Source organism: Lycium ferocissimum, chromosome 4 (genome assembly GCF_029784015.1).
Source record: "Lycium ferocissimum isolate CSIRO_LF1 chromosome 4, AGI_CSIRO_Lferr_CH_V1, whole genome shotgun sequence".
NCBI lineage: Eukaryota > Viridiplantae > Streptophyta > Magnoliopsida > Solanales > Solanaceae > Lycium > Lycium ferocissimum.
In genome coordinates this window covers 64,712,080-64,727,799 of record NC_081345.1, presented here as the reverse complement: position 1 = coordinate 64,727,799, position 15,720 = coordinate 64,712,080, and the positions used below count along the sequence as shown (strand labels likewise).

The window sequence follows — 15,720 nt, the reverse complement described above, 5'->3', positions numbered from 1 at the left end:
ACTTTGAAGATAGGATGATGATCGTAATTAATGCAACTGCGAACGTGTCATGATTCATTCTCATACTACTACAGCTTCATCAAACTCAGTCAACATGGTTAGAGATAATACTCAAATGAAATGCGGCAATCGAGCAAATATCGGTACAAGTTTTCAAAGTTGTATATATATATATATATATATATATATATATATATATATATGTCACGACCCAAACCGGAGGGCCGCGACTGCCACCCAAGACCCTACTCGGCTGAGTGCCATACTACCATTCCATCCATGAGTCACAACTTTTTTTGTGAACCTTTAATTTATGAGATGACGCTTTCGTCAAGTAAAACAGGACAAACTTTTCAATAAAACTCTTTCGTCAAATCAGGGACTTCTCCCTTATCGTTAATCCGAAGAAAACCTTTAGTCACAATGAGATCTTTAAAAACAAAGCATAAAAACATATCGACCTATATGGTCGCTTTACACAACTCAAGCGACGCCTCGACACACTATCCACAGGACACTGTCTGCAAAAGTCTCTAACATACACGAGATACCATAACATAAGTACTCTAACTCGGTAACACTCCAAACTGAGATGGAGCTCACCAATCCAGCTGATAGCCTGGGAACATCCTACAGCCAATATCTTCTACTCATCCGTATATACCGCGTGGCATGAAACGCAGCGCCCCACGGAGCAAAGGACGTCGGTACAAACAATGTACCGAGTATGTGGCGAAGCCGAAACAATATATCTCAATTCGGATGATAAAGAGTAACGATGACTCAATCGGTGCACCGTAACCAACTCGATAAACATGTGTGTGCATATGAACTTTTGATGCGGCATGAGTATGTATGTATGTATATATATATATATATATATATATATATATATATATATAATGCATGCCTTCACCCCCTTTCATGACCCTTCGGCATCATAATCATCGTATACCAGCTGATCAAGTGGTTTTCGTATATAACGCCTTAGCCATTTTCCCTTCCCCATGAAATGATGTCGTGCATGTATGTAATATGCAAATGAATGAAAATCTTTGGAAACCATCAAAAGACTCCCTCCGGAGCAACTTTAACGCAAAACGGGAACTTCTTCCCCTTTTCTTAAAAATGGGAACTTCTTCCCCTTTTCATTTGTCTCCTTCGAGACTCAAAAATCAAATGTAAAATGCATAGGAGAGAGAAAACCTTATGAATGTCCCCTTCGGTATTTAGACATCATTATGAAAACGTACAACTTATGGATGCCCCTTCAGGACTTAAGAGGTCAAGGATACGAATATCCATACATGCAGGAATAGAGTCTTCGGAATCCGTTTATTTGCCGGGTTCGTTTGGATAATAAGGATCTTCATCACTACTATAATCATCACCACTATCACATCTCACTTTGAATGATCCATAACATGTAATTTTGAGGCCATATGTTATATAGCACGCTCAGACATAAGCTGAGGCCATATGTTATATAGCACGCTCAGACATAAGCTGAGCTGAGGCTATATATTATATAGCACGCTCAGACATAAGCTGAGGCCATATGTTATATAGCACACTCAGACATAAGCTGAGGCCATATGTTATATAGCACACTCAGACATAAGCTGAGGCCATATATTATAGAGCACGCTCAGTCACGTCATGAAATCATCTAGAACCTTAGGCTTGAAAATCTCTAGTATTGGAGTCATCGTAAGATTCTTTAGAAACTACAGACTTCTGGCATTTCTAGGAGTAAAAATATTATGGATGTCATGTATGGAATCAAAACATAGGAATCATGCCTTTGAAAGAAAGGGACGAGCCTTAACATACACAGGAAGCTCGCTTCGACTTTCCAACCTACCTCTGTCTTGAAATCTATATATAAAACCATTCATTCTATTATTAGGCCCGTTGTCATCTACTTATCCTAAGCCTCCAAGTAAATCTTTCTAGAATCTGCCGAAATTTCGGTAGCATCTCCTCTATTTATATGCCTAGCCCAAAATCTCAACTCAGCAACCAACAACAACAACAATAATACCAACATCAACAACAATATTATCAACACCAAAATATTCCATAAATATCCCGCACGATGTTTTATCCAATTTCTCGACCCATAAATTTCTTATACGCTCATTTAGTAACTTTTTATCCATAGATAAGCTTAAATCAATACTAATAAGGAAAAATTCATACCTTTCACCCCCTAGAATTGCAATATCTTCGATTATCACCTTGAATCCAAGCCAAGTTTCGTCGCAATTCGACATTATAATCCCAGCTATGTGTTGTCCAGACTTAAATTCGAGGATTTCACTCAATTTGCGTTAAAATCTAGTGGACGGAAGTTTGGAGAGTTTTCTAGAAGATTTGGGAAATATTTGGAGTGTTCTTGGCTGAAAAAAATGAGGGGTTTAGGATCAGATTGGATCCTTAAATAGTGGGTCAAATTCGGGTCGGGGTCACTGTAGCAAGTCGGTACTGTAGTAATACTGTAGCACGTGTTTTTGCTTTGTCAGCAGAACTTGTAACGTCCATAATTCTCTACTCTGATGTCCTATCGATGAGTGGTTTATTGGGTTGGAAACTAGACTCGACGAACTTCGTTTAACGCTTTTACCTTGCTTCAAAACTCCTCATCTACTAAAAGATATTCTTTCTCCAAGTTGGGCCAAAATTACCCCTCATATTCTCTTCCAAGTTCCAATAAATTTAATTTCCTTAATTTAGTTGCCCTTCAATCCTTCCATAGCTTACAATATGCACTTAAACCCTTATAACCATAAGTTAAAAACATATAAGCTCACATACCTCCTGAAAGGTAGCTCGAATCTCAACATACGAAACTACAGCGTGTAACAATATATATATATATTATTTTATTTTATTTTTAAAAAAGGGCTTCTAAGACAATTTCGTGCTCTTGCTTTCATGTAATTCACCCATGGATTCTAATGATATATAAACAATGTAAAACCCCCCCAAACAATCCCCATAACTATACTAGAATTTCAAAAACTTATCTCACAACGAATTCCCAACAATTCTCCTCTTCAACCGTTCTTGAATCGAATTCTTACAATCTATGAAATAGGTGAGTTTTCTAGAGTTAGTCTTTGTTAGATTGAGGTAATAATCATGGGGTTTGAGTAATAACTTACCTTATAGGTTTAGGGAGGCTACATGTCTCTTGAAATCCTTCTTTAAATTATGAACAAGACTGAAAAACTCTTGGTTGGTGGATGTTTTTTTTTTTAAATCTATTTTCGGATTGTGAGATGATTTGAATAAGGTCATGTGTAGGATCAAGCCCACATTAAATATTAAATGATATTAAACTATCATAATGAACACGTTTTGCCCATTATAGGATGATTGAATTTATTTTCCAAAAGATTGAAGTTTTAAATGTGGTGCGCCTTCAATGGATGTTATTGAACTTGAAATTGAAAAGGTCATTTAAGCATGACTTCTGAGTGGAAGGTGACATGAAATACCGCTATTGTGAGAAGATGGTTTGAGAAGTGAATTTGGCTATAAGTCATGATTGATGATTCAGTTATATACCTGATTGTAATTGTCTGTGATTGGGCAAGTTGTTCTAGTCCAGAGGACGATTAGCCGTTATGGATCTTAACGTATCGATAGAAGTATTGTTATGTCAGTCCAGAGGATGATTGATCTCCGAGTCATGCTGTCAAGACCCAACCCAATGGGTCGTGACGAGTGCCCGACCACTATTGACCAAGCACCCCTAAAGTCATACTTGCCATATACAGAATAACCTGGCGGCCCATTTCTAACTTATACTTGAATGATAGCATCTACTGTAAAGTTCATACAACAAACTCTACCTCAACAACTCATAAACAGTCCATATGGATATATACATAGGCATGTGTGGTAAGGATGACATCGCAGTCCGACATGGCCACTACATGTACTATACATAAAATAAGAGACTACAAAGCTACATGACACTCCCACTATATAAAACTGTCTACAGACCACTATGGAATATAAACTGTAGAAAAGACAGGACAAGGCCCCGTCATCCCCACATATCTACATAGCAAAAAAAAATGGCATACCAAAAAGGGCTGCAGCTCCGAACCAATAGAGTGCACCGACTGCGGCTAAGGGGAGATCCTACTGGTCTGAATCGTCTGGCTGGCTACCAGATCCTGCGAGCATGAACGCAGTGTCCATAGGAAAGGACGTCAGTACAAACAGTGTACTGAGTATGTAAGATATGAATAATATCATAATAAGAAACGTGAAACACAACATGAAGTAAAGAGATAACCAGTACATCTGATTGCCTCTTAAGGCGGATGTCATGTATGCTAGCTTTAACTTCTTTTAAATAACATTATAAATACATACAAGTAAGCTTCCCGACCATATAGGTACGGTATTATTTTGCCCAGCAATTTAGGCACGGTGTTATCATCATTAGCCCGCGCCCAGGCTTCCCGCGTCTGGGGCATAAGCTGCCCACTGCAGTGGTATGTCTGCCCGACCGTCTATTGGGCGGCGGTGTGTTATTAAGATACATACATAATTATAAAGCATGCAAGAGAGCCCAAGTGAATGCTACAACTCTATCGAAGTGATGTAAGGTCAGTAGCCTCCGATTTATGTTATGGAATAATCATCATCGCTATATCTCACCTCGAAGGAACTAGTATCATGAGGTGAGATGGTCAACAATGAATAACATCAAGGAAATTATGAAATAAGATCATTAAGCTTATAATAGCATCAATTCATAAGCTTCGGAATCTCTAGAAGTAAAATGATCATCATCATCATCATCATAAGAAGCTCTTAAGAATCTTTAACTTTCAACTTTTGGGATGTAAGAAGGTCATGGAATCATAACATAGGAATCATGCCTTTTGAAAGAAAGGGACTAGCCTTAACACACCTTTCGGTCTCCTTAGTGACTCAACGATTATCCTTCCAAGCTCGTAAATCTACATATAAACCATTCATACTCTTGTTAGGCTCAAGGTTATACGCCCATCTCAATTTCTCAATTTAATTTCATTTAGAATCTGCCGAAATTCGGGCAGCATCTCCCCTGTTTATATGCCTAGCCCGAAATCACAATTCAACAACCAACAATAACAACAACAATACCTACATCAACAACATCATTACAAACACCAATATACGTCATAAAACATCCCACATGATGTTTTCCAACTTCTTCAACTAACCAACTCATTATAAGATTGTTTGATAGTTTTATCTACATAAATAAACAGAAACTAATATTAATAAGGAGAGATTCATACCTTACTCCCTCTATTATTGCAATATATTTACTTTCCACCTTGAATTTTAACCAAAACTCGTCGCTATACGATTTTATAATCACAACTGTACGCTGTCTGGACCAGAATCCGGGGATTATACTCAATTTGCATCAAAATTTGGTAAGTAGAAGTGGTGGAGGGTTCCAGAAAATTTGGAAAGCTTGGAGGATGTTTTTAATGAGAAAAATAAGGGTTATCCCCTTTTTATAACGTTTAGGCTCGGGTTGCACCGACCTAAAAAGTACTCAGCGCGATCGCGCTAGGTAGTGGCGCATTCGCGCTGGGTAGTGGCGCATTCGCGCTGGGTTGTCTTTCACCCCTTCTGCGTGTTCACGCCACCTCCTGGAGAGTTTGCGCAGTGCATTTTCCTAGCCTACTAGCCCAGCTTGTAGCGTCCATATTTCCTTGCTTCGATACCGTATCGACGGGCGATCTGTTGCGTTGAAAACTAGACTTTATGAACTTCACTTTAGGCTTTTGCTTTGCCTCAAAACTCCTCGTATACTAAAGGATATTCTTCTTTCAAGTTGGGCCAAAATTTCCCTTCACATTTTCTCCAAAGTTCCAACAAACTTAATTTCCTTGGTTCACTTGCCCTTCGATCCTTCCATAACTTCTCATATGAACATAAACCCTCATAATCATAAGATAAACACGTATAATCTCATATGCCTCCTGAAAGGTAACTCGAATCTCAACATACAAAACTACGGGGTGTAACATTCTCCCCCCCTTTAAAAACATTCATCCTCGAATGTTGTGGTTACAAATCCACGACGCTTTCATTGATTTCGTGAAGTGATTGCCCTTCTCCTGGACTCCTATCATCTTATCTTTATACTATCAGTTGGTCAGCCTTTTTCTCGTTCCCTCTTAACTCTTTATTGCATTATTCCCTAAATTCTATAACCTTCTGTTCTTATGTATGAAATCAGGAATCAACCAATACTTGGTTATCGATCTCCTCCCATTAAGGTGGTCCTGACCCACACCTTCTATAGCTAACCATTGATTTGTAAGTACCTTTTCTTACTTGCTGGTAGACAACTCTCTTATTCAACTATGGGCCTTTCTTTGCTTACTTCTTTGGTACTAATTTGGGCCATCCCTTTTGATACTCGTCGACCTCACATACGCACCCCATCATCTCCTTGTGGTCTATTGATCAGACCCCTTGCTTTTCCTACTATCTCATCCCAGTTACTTTCACAATAGTATTTTTATTGCCGACGAATCCCTACTGTTAACGGTTGTTTACCTCAACTATCCCTTCCAATTCCTTTACAAGATTAATTATAACCATACTCTCACACAATCTCTTAAATACACACACCTAATGTTTTCTCCCGGTAGGGTAACACTTATGATAAACTAATACTCATAGCTCAAACTAATTCATAACTCAAAATATCCTCGAACTCATATTGGGACTTTTCCTTTACTTTCTTCTCCTCAATTTTACGATACAGGCCTATAAGTACGGGATTAAGGTAACCTCTTACTTTTCCCCAACTTCCTTCCATCGTGTGTACGTTCACTCTTGATTTCCTCATACCGGTGATCATTCAATTAGCCTTTATTCTTCGTTGACTTTCTCTTGCTGCCCTTACATCATTTTTATTGGCCATTTCTTCGTGATGATTGTTCATATAGTTCTATAATACATTCTTTTCGTATTCGGCATCGTTGGCCACTTGTAAGATACTCTCTAGTCCCTAGCAGTACTGCTATCTTGCTATCCATAAGCACAATACCCTTCCTCCTCTTTGGGGATCACCGGACTGCCTATAATTATCCTTTTTGTTAAGATTTCCACTTCTTCTGGCGCTAAGATTCTCTTTCGCTGTAACTCAATTGTCGTTGGTATTCTTTTCTGGATGACTTGCAAACCTTTCTTATCCGCTTTGTTATCCTTCAGAATATGTCACTGCGTATTTAGATGCGGTCCAAATTTCTCCAATACTCGCGATTCGAACCACAGTCTAAAATCATCATATCTCATGTCAATGGGAATCATTTCCTTTGACTCGTTAGTCTCCTTACTTTCCTATGACACTTTCTTTCCCGTACCTTCCCCATAATATACTTATTTTCGATCTATTTCTACTTCCTCGTGATACATTTCCTTCTTCGAAATTCTATAAAAGTCATAATTCCTTTCAGGACTAAATCTACTCTTTCCCCCTTTTAAGGGTACTCTTATATACCAGTAACCTTTGAATTGTAATCATCGTTAATGATCACCTAGTCAATCTTAACGATCCTCCCACTTCTCGATTCTTGATAATACTGGAATTCCTTCGTCGTATAGTTAGACTTATTTCCTTTCTGCTAGTTGAAGATCAAATCAAATGATCATGCATGTCCGATCCAAAGCAGGTACCTCCTTTATTATCTTTCCACTTCTACCTTTTATGACCAGTAATTCCCTGGACAAATGGATCAATGGGGATAGCGGAACTCATTAGGCTCTTTAGGGAATATCCGATTGTACCGCGCTCCTCAACACCCTTTAAATTCTTCTAGCTGCGGGTTCCCAACTCCGATTTACGTCTATATTATACCGTTAAGGTTAATATTCCACACCGTCCATTCCCACGATTCGTCCCTTTATCCGCGTAGTTCATTTGCCCGCGATTCTCCCTAACTACTTATTTGCATCACAACTTTGCATCATAGTCCTTCCAGTGTCTTGCCGCTTCTTGTTCTTATCATGAAATTCTTACAAAGTCCGCTTTTTCCCTTCTTCTTCTAGTCAAGCCTCTATCTTTCTTTCTGCCACTACGGCTAGTTCATATTTGTGAATATTCCCCATGCATTATTACTTCCTTTATAATCGAATCTCTATACTCTTTACAGAGGTTCTTATCCTATGTTACTGATATATTGCCTCCTAGTCAGCTTTTTTAAATTATTATCCTCTCTCTTGTCCTTGGTGATTGCTCGACTTCCTTCAACCAATCCGTTAATGTACCCTTCTTACTTTTATCCTCAGGGGTTTTGAGTTCCCTTACTCTTAATGGTCTTCTCCACTTGCCATTTTATAACACTAGCCCTAGAGTTCATAGAATATCCTTTCAGAAGTGCAAATCTGCTTTATCTCTGAGTCATCTTTTTAGAAGGGCTTCTTTGTTTCCGCGGTAATTATGGTGGGTTATTATAACTACGCATTCACCTCTTCGGGTGCCTCTCAAAAGCCAGAAACCCTTTAGCATCTTTGTAAAATCCTGGTTATTCTTTCCCAATTTATATTCCTATTCGTTGCTACTGCCCTTCAATCCCACCTGTCCGAATCTGATTTCGAACTCCCTACGCTCGTCTTTTGTTCCCCAATATCATGCTCCGCTCTTTCCGTATACTTGCTTTTGAGGTTCATCCGAATGGTTCTTTGTTGCTACCGTCGTCCCAAAATTTTTGGAAACTTGCCTCGGCCCTTTTTAGTAACTTACTTCCCTTGCTCACACTTCTTCTTTTCTAAGGGCATCCTAATCTTCTTACTATCATTTACTCACTTTCTTCTTTTCCCTAATGTTATTGCATCAAGCTTATCCAACTCTAACCTTTAGAGAAAATCATGTCAACTTGCTCTATAGCACTTGCCACTTGAACTTCAGTACCCTGTTCAACTAGTACCTTTAACATATCGCAACGTCGACTATCGGGGCATACATACTGGTTAACGATATGGTACCATGTATATATTTACTAAAACCTTACTTATGAAGTATCCCCAATATTGTTTAAACTCGTCCTAATTCTGTAGCTGTAATATGTCTTCCCTCTTTTTGCCAAGCCAGTCCGCCTTATCTCTCGCAATCATTTAAAGTTTCCAACCGTGAGTTTCACACGCTTCTAATTTCCCTCACGATATCCTCATCCTTCTCTTATATCTGAATCTGTAGGACTTCTTAACACACTTCCCAGGGGGTCACACATCCTAGTACTACTCTCGCCCAAGCATGCTTAACTTCGAAGTTCTGATGGGATTCGGGGCGTTAATGTTGGTATGATCACTTCCATCCTGCTGCATGGCCTTTATCACGTGACCTAAAAACGAGTTGAAGTTCTAACGGATCACAATAAAATTTTTGTAATGCATCTCCCTCCGGATAGGAAAGGTCCCTTACACTCCTAACCGAGCAATTGCTGGATTAGCCTTCGGAACTCCCAATAACAACCATCAATCAACACACGACTGCCTCCCATTCAAACTTTTAAAATTCCTAGTGGTGGCCAAAACATCTTAGTCGCAGTTATCCATAAGTACTTTGATTATCGGTTCCTCTAAAACTCCCATTTGCCACCTATTAAGAATACCCTGCAATAACTGTATCACGTAAGAAATTTTAATAAAAGACTCATATACCTGTAGCCGGCCTGTCCGGCTCTTGGTCTGGAGCGCTATAAAGTGAAGTATCCTCCTCAGCGTCCTCTCGCCATCTACTGGTCTGGATCTCCTCATCTCCCCCATCCGAATCCGAGAGGTATGAATATCCCAACAACTCCTAATTTACCGAAGGCCAAGATAAAGGGCTCGAATAATCGGTAACACTCGCAGGCGTAGCTGCCTTAACATAATGCTCCACCATAGGCGAAGCTGGAAGGGTCAACTCTGGTACAGCCTCGGGAGCCTCCTTCACTGGCATCTCATTCGAATCCTCAGACGGGTCCGTCTCATATTTATCTTCCGACGGGTCCTCCTCTATGAAAGTCAAGAACTCTGGGGAGATCGTCTCGGGGTCCTCTGAAGGGTCTATCTCAATAGAATAGCTAGGACTCCTCCTGCTCGGTCCTGGAACTTGGAGTCCCGAATCCATCCTGGGGGCCTTCCTGGCACCCCCACTATCTGAAGCCGATCTTTTCATTTCTTATCAACTGCACCTACCTACAGGAAAAGAGGGTAAAAAACGATCTTTCCTAGACTCTGGCTCTATCGCACGATCTAAAAGAGAAGGAAAGGTCAATGATTCCTAAATGCCCCTCAGCCTCCGATTTATAAGGGTGGCCGGCTTTACACCCATAAACAAGACTCTAAATGACACGGTCTGTAGACAACCCTAGGACGAACAACTCTGATACCACTTTTGTCACGACCCAACCCAATGGGCCGTGATGAGTGCCCGACCACTACTGACCAAGCACCCCTAAAGTCGTACTGGCCATATACAGAATATCCTGGCGGCCCATTTCTAACTTATACTTGAATGATAGCATCTACTGTAAAGTTCATACAAGAAACTCTACCTCAACAACTCATAAACAATCCACAAAGATATATACATAGGCATGTGTGCTAAGGATGATACCACAGTCCGACATGGCCACTACATGTACTGTACATAAAATAAGAGACCACAAAGCTACATGACGCTCCCACTATACACAATTGTCTACAGACCTTTATGGAATATAAACTGCAGAAAAGACAGGACAAGGCCCTGTCATACCCACATATGTACATAGCAAAAAAAAATGGCATACCAAAAAGGACTGCTGCTCCGGACTAATGGAGTGCACCGATCGCGGGGCCGAGGGGAGATCCCATCCGGATCGTGTGGGTCGGCTACCCGATCCCGCGAGCATGAACGCAACGTCCGTAAGAAAGGACGTCGTGCGAACAAAGGTACCGATTATGTAAGACATGAATAATATCATAATAAGAAACGTGAAACACAAAGATGAAGCAAAGAGATAACATGTACATCTGATTGCCTCTTAAGGCGGATGTCATGCATGCTAGCATTAACTTCTTTTAAAACAAGTTATAAATACATTCAAATAAACTGCCCGACCATTTAGGTACGGTGTTATACTGCCCGGCCATTTAGGCACGGTGTTATCATCATTAGCCCGCGTTTAGGCCTCCCGCATTCGGTGCATAAGCTTCCCAATACAGTGGCGTGTCTGCCCGGCCGCCTATTGGGCGGCGCGGTGTTATTAAGATACATACATAATTATAAAGCATGCATGAGAGCCCAAGTGAAAACTACAACTCTATCGGAGTGACGTAAGGTCGGTAGCCTCCGATTTATGTTATGGAATAATCATCATCGCTATATCTCACCTCGAAGGAACTAGTATCATGAGGTGAGATGGCCAACAATGAATAAAATCAAGGAAATTATGAAATAAGATCATTAAGCTCATAATAGAATCAATTCATAAGCTTCGGAATATCTAGAAGTAAAATCATCATCATCATCATCATAGGACACTTCTTATCTCTTTCTCATAAGAAGCTCTTAAGAATCTTTAACTTTCAACTTTTGGGATGTAAGAAGGTCATGGAATCATAACATAGGAATCACGTCTTTTGAAAGAAAGGGACTATCCGTAACATACCTTTTTATCTCCTTAGTGACTCAACGATTATCCTTCCAAGCTCGAAAATCTACATATAAACCATTCATACTCTTGTTAGGCTCAGGGTCATACCCCCATCTCAATTTCTTAATTTAATTCCATTTAGAATCTGCTGAAATTCGGGCAAAGATCTCCCCGTTTATATGCCTAGCCCGAAATCACAATTCAACAACCAACAACGACAACAAAAATACCGACATCAACAACACCAATATAGGTCACAAAACATCCCACACGATGTTTTTCAACTTCCTCAACTAACCAACTCATTATAAGACTGTTTGATAGTTTTATCTCCATAAATAAACCGAAACTAATATTAATAAGGAGAGATTCATACCTTACTCCCTCTATTATTGAGATATCTTCACTTTCCACCTTGAATTTTAACCAAAACTCATCCCTATACAATTTTATAATCGCAACTGTACGCTGTCTAGCCAGAAATCCGGGGATTATACTCGATTTGCGTCAAAATTTGGTAATAGAAGTGGTGGAGGGTTCCAAAAAATTTAGGAAGCTTGGAGGATGTTTTGAATGAGAAAAATAAGGGGGTAACCCCTTTTTATAACGTTTAGGCTCGGGTTGCACCGACCTAAAAAGTACTCAGCGCGTTCGCGCTGGGTAGTGGCGCATTCGCGTCGGGTTGTCTGTCACCCCTTTTGCGCATTCACACCACCTCATGGCGCATTCGCGTAGAGCATTTTCCTAGCCTACCAGCCCAGCTTGTAGTGTCCCTATCTCCTTTCTTCGATACCGTATTGACGAGCGGTCTGTTGCGTTGAAAACTAGACTTTATGAAATTCACTTTAGGCTTTTGCTTTGCCTCAAAACTCCTCGTATACTAAATGATATTCTTCCTTTAAGTTGGGCCCAAATTTCCCTTCACATTTTCCTATGACACTTTCTTTCCCGTACCTGCCCCATAATATACTTATTTTCGATCCATTTCTACTTCCTCGTGATACATTTCCTTCTTCGAAATTCTATAAAAGTCATAATTCCTTTCAGGACTAAATCTACTCTTTTCCCCTTTTAAGGGTACTCTTATATACCAGTAGCCTTTAAATTTTAATCATCGTTAATGATCACCTGGTCAATCTTAACGATCCTCCCACTTCTCGGTTCTTTATAACACTGGAATTCCTTCGTCGCATAGTTAGACTTATTTCCTTTCTGCTAGTTGAAGTTTGGTATCAAATCAAATGATCATGCATGTCCGATCCAAAGCAGGTACCTCCTTTATTATCTTTCCACTTCTACCTTTTATGACCAGTAATTCCCTGGACTAATGGATCAATGGGGACGGCGGAACTCATTAGGCTCTTTAGGGAATATCCGATTGTACCGCGCTCCTCAACACCCTTAAAATTCTTCTAGCTGCGGGTTCCCAACTCTGATTTACGTCTATATTATACTGTTAAGGTTAATAATCCACACCGTCCATTCCCACGAAGGTTGATACCCTTCTATACTCTTTACAGAGGTTCTTATCCTATGTTACTGATATATTGCCTCCTAGTTAGCTTTGTTAACTTATTATCCTCTATCTTTTCCTTGGTGATTGCTTGACTTCCTTCAACGAATCCGTTAGTGTACCCTTCTTGCTTTTATCCTCAGGGGTTTCGAGTTCCCTTACTCCTAATGCTCTTCTCCACTTGCAATTTTATAACATTGGCCCTAGAGTTCATAGAATATCCTTTCAGAAGTGCAAATCCGCTTTATCTCTAAGTCATCTTTTTAGAAAGGCTTCTTTGTTTCCGCGGTAATTGTGGCGGGTTATCATAACTACGCATTCACCTCTTCGGGTGCCTCTCAAAAGCCAAAAACCCTTAAGCATCTTCGCAAAATCCTGCTTATTCTTTCCCAATTTGTATTCCTATTCGTTGCTACTGCCCTTCACTCCCACCTGTCCGAATCTGATTTCGAACTCCCTACGCTCGTCTTTTGTTCCCCAATATCATGCTCCGCTCTTTCCGTATACTTGCTTTTGAGGTTCATCCGAATGGTTCTTTGCTGCTACCATCATCCCAAAAATTTTGGAAACTTGCCTCAGCCCTTTTTAGCAACATACTTCCCTTGCTCACACTTCTCCGTTTCTCAGGGCATCCTAATCTTCTTACACTCATATGCTCACTTTCTTCATTTCCCTGATGTTATTGCATCAAGCTTATCCAACCCTAACCTTTAGAGAAAATCATATCAACTTGCTCTATAGCACTTGCCACTTGAACTTTAATACCCTGTTCAACCAGTACCTTTAACATATCGCAACGTCGATTATCGAGGCATACATACTGGTTAACGTAACCATATATGTGGTACCATGTATATCTTTACTAACACCTTACTTACGAAGTATCCCCAATACTGTTTAAACTTGTCCTAATTCTGCAGTTGTAATACATCTTCTCTCTTTTTGCCAAGCCAGTCCGCCTTATCTCTCGCAATCATTTGAAGTTTCCAACCATGAGTTGAACACGCTTCTAATTTCCCTCAAGCTATTCTAGTTCCTCATCCTTCCTTATGTCTGAATCTGTAGGACTTCTTAGCACACTTCCCAGGGGTCACCCATCCTAGTACTACTCTCGTCCAAGCATGCTTAACTTCGAAATTCTGATGGGATTCGAGGCGTTAATGCTGGTATGATCGCTTCCATCCTGCTGTGTGGCCTTTATTACGTGACCTAAAAACGAGATGAAGTTCTAACGGATCCCAATAAAAATTTTATAATGCATCTCCCTCCGGATTGGAAAGGTCCCTTGCTCTCCTAACTGAGCAATTGCTGGATTAGCCTTCGGAACCCCCAATAACAACCATCAATCAACACATGACTGCCTCCCATTCCAACTCTTAAAATTCCTAGTGGTGGCCAAAACATCTTAGTCGCAGTTATCCATAAGTACTTTGATTATCGGTTCCTCTAAAACTCCCATTCGCCACCTATTAAGAATACCCTGCAATAACTGTATCACGTAAGAAATTTTAATAAAAAGACTCATATAACCGTAGCCGCTCTCGTCCCGCTCTTGTCCGAGGGTCGTAAAGTTAAGTATCCTCCTCAGCGTCCTCTCGCCATCTGCTGGTTTGGCCCTCTTCATCTCCCCCATCCGAACCCGAGGGGTATGAATATCCTGGTAACTCCTGAATTACCGAAGGCAAAGATAAAGGGCTAGAATAATCGGTAACACTCACAGGCGTAGCTGCCCTAACATAATGCTCCACTATAGGAGAAGCTGGAGAGGTCAACTCTGGTGCAGCCTCGGGAGCCTGCTCCACTGACATCTCATTTGAACCCTCAGACGGGTCCCTCTCATATTTATCTTTCGATCGGTCCTCCTCCATGGAAGTCAAGAACTTTGGAGGGATCATCTCGGGGTCCTCGGAAGGGTCTGTCTCAATAGAATAGCTAGGACTCCTCCTGCTCGGTCCTGGAACCTGGAGTCCCGAATCCATCCTGGGGGCCTTACTGGCACCCCCACTATCTGAAGCCGATCTCTTCATTTCTTATCAACTGCACCTACCTACAGAAAAAGAGGGTCAGAAATGATCTTTCTAAGACTCTGGCTCTATCGCACGATCTAAGAGAGATGGAAAGGTCAATGATTCCTAAATACCCCGCAGCCTCCTGTTTATAAGTGTGGCCAGCTTCATACCTATAAATAGGACTCTACTGGACACGGTCTGCAAATAACCCTAGGACGAACTGCTCTGAAACCACTTTGTCACGACCCAACCCAATGGGCCGTGACGAGTGCCCGACCACTACTGACCAAGCACCCCTAAAGTCATACTTGACATATGCAGAATAACCTGGCAGCCCATTTCTAACTTATACTTGAATGATAGCATCTACTGTAAAGTTCATACAAGATACTCTACCTCAACAACTCATAAACAATCCACATGGATATATACATAGGCATGTGTGCTAAGGATGACACCGAAGTCCGACATGGGCACTACATGTACTGTACATAAAATAAGAGACCACAAAGATACATGACGCTCCCACTATATACAATTG

General features: G+C 40.6%; 1 pseudogene; it reads right to left on the bottom strand.

Annotated features, from left to right (window-relative positions):
• Positions 1 to 9,230: 9,230 nt before the first annotated feature.
• On the bottom strand, positions 9,231 to 9,348 carry LOC132054946 (5S ribosomal RNA; annotated as a pseudogene).
• Positions 9,349 to 15,720: the final 6,372 nt, after the last annotated feature.